At 42.6% G+C, this 4,871-nt stretch overlaps 1 pseudogene; it reads right to left on the reverse strand.

Moving 5' to 3' along the window:
* Positions 1–3,115: 3,115 nt before the first annotated feature.
* Positions 3,116–3,940, reverse strand: LOC110194596 (EF-hand domain-containing protein D1 pseudogene; annotated as a pseudogene).
* Between the last annotated feature and the right edge of the window lie 931 nt (positions 3,941–4,871).

The following is a 4,871-nucleotide window of genomic DNA, read 5'->3' on the forward strand; positions in this document are numbered from 1 at the left end:
TTATTGTATGTGTTCCTCAAAGCCCTTAAACATTTTCTTTCTTTTCTTTGTATACTATCTCAATGGATAACCTCATCAGTTCCCATGGTTTCAATGACACTATCTATGCATATGATTCCCAGATTTATACATCCAGCCTTAGTCCCTCTCTCTCTCTCTCTCTCTCTCTCTCTCCCTCTCTCTCTCTCTCTCTCTCTCTCTCTCTTTTAATTTTAGGCTATTGGAGTTAAGTGACTAGCCTAGGGTCACATAGCTAGTAAGTGTTAAGTGTTTGGTCTGAGGCCAGATTTTAACTCAGGTCCTACTGACTTCAGGTCCTCCAGTGCTCTATCCACTGTGCCACCTAGCTGCCCCATTTTAGTCCCTCTCTTGAGCTCTGGTCCAGAATTACTAACTCTGTACTTGACATTTTTCTTGATGTCTCACAGATATCTCAAACTCAAGATGTCCAAAACTGAACTTAATATCTTTATTCTCATACCTATTCCACTTCCAGAATTCTCTGTTACTGCTGAGGACAACCCCATCCCTCCAGGTAATACAGATTCACAAATTTGGCATTACTCCTCCATCTCACTTTTCTCATAAATTAGTTCTTAAATCTCGTTTCTAATTTTGCACCATCTCTCTGATAAGTCTTTTTCTCTCTATTCACACAGCAACAATTCCCTCAACCTGTCCCTCTTCAGTTCAGGCCCACATCACCACAAAGATAGACTGTTAAAGTAGCATTCTAATTAACCTCCCTACCTCAAGTCTCTTCCCATTTCAATCCATCCACCACACTGTTAATATAGTGATTTTCCCTGAAGTATAGATCTAATGTCATTGACCTTTTATGCAATAAGCAGAGGGTAAAAAGGTAAAATTTTTTTTTTTTGGTATTTAGAGTTTTCACAACCTAGCTCTTTCTTATCTTTAAGCATTTTTAAAGTTACTCCTGCCCATGCACTCTACAATCCAATTATAGCAGTCTTTTTGCTGTTTCTCCCATATAACACACCATTTCCAATATTTTTTCCTTTGTATAGGCTATTTCCCATGTGAGGAATTCTCTCTCTCTCTATCTTCCCTAATGTCTCTTAGAATCTTTGGTTTCCTGTTAGATTCTGATACAATCCATTCTACAAGAGACTTTTCCTAGTCTCTGCTATCTTTCCACCCACATTGTTAACTCTGCCTTCCATAAATTTATCTGCTATTTTCTGTTTATATATCCTGTGTGCACTTATTTATGTGGACTTTGTCTCTCCCATTAGAATGTAAGCTCTTTGAAGGCAGATTAAATACTAATTGCTTAGTATTTCTAAGTGATAGATTACTTATTTTTTCTTTTTATAGATTAATAATACAATGGATGTAAAAATACCTTCAATAAATATAGATTTCTTTAAAAATAAGTTTTGTTAAATATTATTACTAAAAAGTTATCTTCTTTCTCTTTTGTATCACTGCTATTAGTATATCTAGAATTGTACAGTACAGTATTATAGAATAGTATAGTATTAGTGTATCTAGAATCCTCGTGGGCATTCTGTGCCTTGTGGGAAGAGACTGTTTACTATTTGTCTTAAAATTGTTCAAAAGCATTAGTTCAAAAGCTTGGAAAGGGTCACCATTCTACTACCAAAAAAAAAGTTTCATTGCATATACCTACTCCATGTTTTAAGACAAAAAATTCATGCAAAGACTCCTGCTAACTAATTCTGTTTCTGTCTTTGTCTGTCTGTCTCTCTCAACATATTATCTATCCATTCTTATAGTTGAAGGTATATAGAGGAAAGGATTGTTCCCATATTTTTTTTGGAGATAATATATTTTATTTGCATAGTTCATTTGGCTAGGAAAATTAAGAAGGCTGAAAAACACTGATTTATTTTTTAGAAAAAGAATAGCTACAAATAGAGTTCTAAAAACCATGATCTTAATAAATATCGAGTTGATAAAAGTGACCTTATAAACATATTTTTATTGATAAAAGAGCTTCAACTATTGTCATTCTACAATCTATTAAAAATTCCTTTCTTTTAATTACTCTTCCATGCCTAGTTTTAATAGCATGATTACTTTTTTTTTTAATAAAAAGGTCAAAAAGGAAAAACTCTTAAGGGTGAAAAAGGGTTGCTTCCCCATGGACGATTAGAAAGGAGAAGACAAGAAAAAACAATTATGAAGTCTCACTTACTCACAGAAGGTTTGGGGGCACAGAGCTCTTGGAATGCCTGCCTGCCATGAAGGGTGGGCCCAAACCCACCCGTCTGTACATTAAAAGTTCCAGAACCATGACCAGGTGTTCTGGTTAGATTCAGGCGCCCTTCATGAAGCCTCCTATCCAAATTGGCAGTCTGACAAAATATTAGCACGTGGAGGTAAAGGCTGTTGGGAAAAGAGTCCCTGGGGCATGCCGCTTCTTTCCATCCGCTTAAAACCGTCTGTCGGAGTGGAGTGGAGTGGCAGAATAGGAGGGGCTTTTAGAACTGCTGCCCCCCAACACCATAGGCTTTTGGGGGGGCCACCCCGCATCTCTTGGAGCCCTCCTCCTTCCTCAAACGCTGGGTGAGGGGGAAGGATGGTGCAACAGCTAGGAGTTGATGGAAGGAGTTAAAAATGTACAACAAAGCCGGCAGCCTTTACCTGCAGTAAGTGCACCCTGAGAAAGCGATCAGCCTGAACATAAGGACGAAACACGGGAGAATGGAAGAGTCAAATGACCACATGTTATTTCTTCCTTGAAAGGCTTGGCTAAAAGAAAGGGGACAGAGGGAAAGTAAAAGCCACAAAGAAAATGGCAAAGTCCTGGAAACTTTCAACAGGTGGAGAAAAAGTGGTTGGATGAGAAAGGGACTATTTCCCCTCTTTTTCCAAAATTAATCTCCTCCCATCCCCGACTTTGACTTTCCCTACTCTGTCTTCCCAGGTCTTGGGTGACCAGTTACCTCTTGGGCGCAAAGCACAGGAAACAAGAAGAAAGGTCGTTGTAGCTGGAGATGATAAAAACTGCCGGGGACATTCAAACAGATGCGTCCTTCTTGCACCCAAGGTGCTGGGCATTCCTCCCAGGCCAACTTGGAAGGCACAGCTGGACATCAAAGAAAGTCTCTCATCGCACTCTGGCTCACTCGACCTGGCAGCGGTTGCTGGGAGAAGGCCCTTGGCGCTCTCAGAAAAGAGTCCTCCTGGGTTTCCAAGCCTCCTCCTCCTGTTTTCAGGCTATATGCTCTGCTTTGATCTCAGCTTCAAATCTGCTAGTCGGGGACGGGGCATGGACCTTGGCTTCGAAGAAGTTCTTTTTACTCCTTCGATGGCCACATTGATCTCTAAAGCTTCGCCAGAGACAGAGCCGCTGTCCTCCTCCAGTGCCCCTGAGGCTGCCTTGCAGAAAATCAGCAAAAACTCTAGAAAGCTCAGCTTGCTGTCTAGGTTCTCGTCCCCTTCCTTGATCCTGTTCTTAAGCCCCAGGTGGGTCTGGAGACAGGGGGACTCCTAGCTTCACCATCATCAGCTTCAGTTCCATCAGGTCGATGGGAGCCATCCTTGCCAGAGTCATACCGTCGGAAGAGGATCTCCGTGTCGTTGATCTGCCAGCGCTGAACTCCGGGAACTGTATGTAGGGTTTGAAGACCTATTGGGCTGGGCCTGCGCTGCGCCCTCGTGGATGCTCGTGCATGGACTCAGCTGAGCTTTCAGCTCCGAGTCCGCAGCGGCCGTGAGTTCCTTGACCAGTGGGCTCCTTCCTGGAGGTCGGGAGTCCTGGGCTCCAGCCCCTTGCGGCCTCTGGCCGCAGCGCGCAGCTTTCCTCGTAGAGGCCGTTCTGCTGTGGCCTCTGGCCGGCCTCGGACTCCTGCTTTAGCCTCAGCCGCTGCCGCTGCTTCAGAGCAAGTTCCTGGGTGGCCCTGACCTTTGTACATGGCGACCGGGGCATGAACAGACCCGCTCTCATTCCCTGCTTCGCTTCCTTGCCGACCGCGAGTCAGGACACTTCAGGATTTTTCCCAATTTACAGAGAAGGGAACTAAAGAACCCAGACATCATGTGTTTTACCCGAGGTAACGAAACGGCAGAACTTGATTAGAATCCAGGTATGCTACTTAATTTCATTGCGTTCCCCATTAGACTAAGCCTCATCAGAGCGACCTTGAAATGGTATGGAGGTGTGTGGTTAGTGCCACACCTCAGGCTGCAACACGTATCAGGTTAAATCATAGGGCTTGGCCATAAGAGAATTTCTTTAGCTTGTTATTACGGCCCAGAGTTTATTTTGGGGAAATATCCAAATATAGCTTTTTTCCCCCCCTCAGTTTCCATAGACATGGGTAAAATGAGCATCTTCCGTACAAATATTCAGGGTAGCAATACATATCAAGTATAGAACAGCCCTTTATCTTTTCCACAGAAAATTTAGAAAATGTATGCTAGTATTACAGGAACCAATAACCATTCAACCTATGTTTCTTCATTCTCTGCTGAATCCTAAATTTCTCCAGGGTCCTATTTAGTCATTCCTAATTATAGTGAAATACTGTGAATTGGACTTCCTAATGAAAAACAAACTTGCAGTTGCTATAGAAATAACCCCTCAGTAACTTTAATGAGGACTCTGGCCAGCTCAGGAATCTGTGAAAGCCTCCAGCTTGGTGGTATTACACAGGGACTTACACTACTCCAGAAGGAAATACTATTTGGGATTGCAAGACAAGGAAGCCCCCAATATTCTGCCAAGTCTCGTTTTAACTTAACTGATTTTCGGATATGTCCATCTTTGTAGCAATGGAATGCTGGCATGTAATTGACCTGCAGTTCTTCACTGAGAGTCCATTGGAGTACAACTAAACTAGACTTGAATGAGCTAGAGAGTAGCTGCCTTCCCTTTT

The sequence above is a fragment of the Phascolarctos cinereus genome, unplaced genomic scaffold (assembly GCF_003287225.1).
Source record: "Phascolarctos cinereus isolate Bilbo 61053 unplaced genomic scaffold, phaCin_HiC Scaffold_4;HRSCAF=312, whole genome shotgun sequence".
NCBI classification, from domain to species: Eukaryota; Metazoa; Chordata; class Mammalia; order Diprotodontia; family Phascolarctidae; genus Phascolarctos; species Phascolarctos cinereus.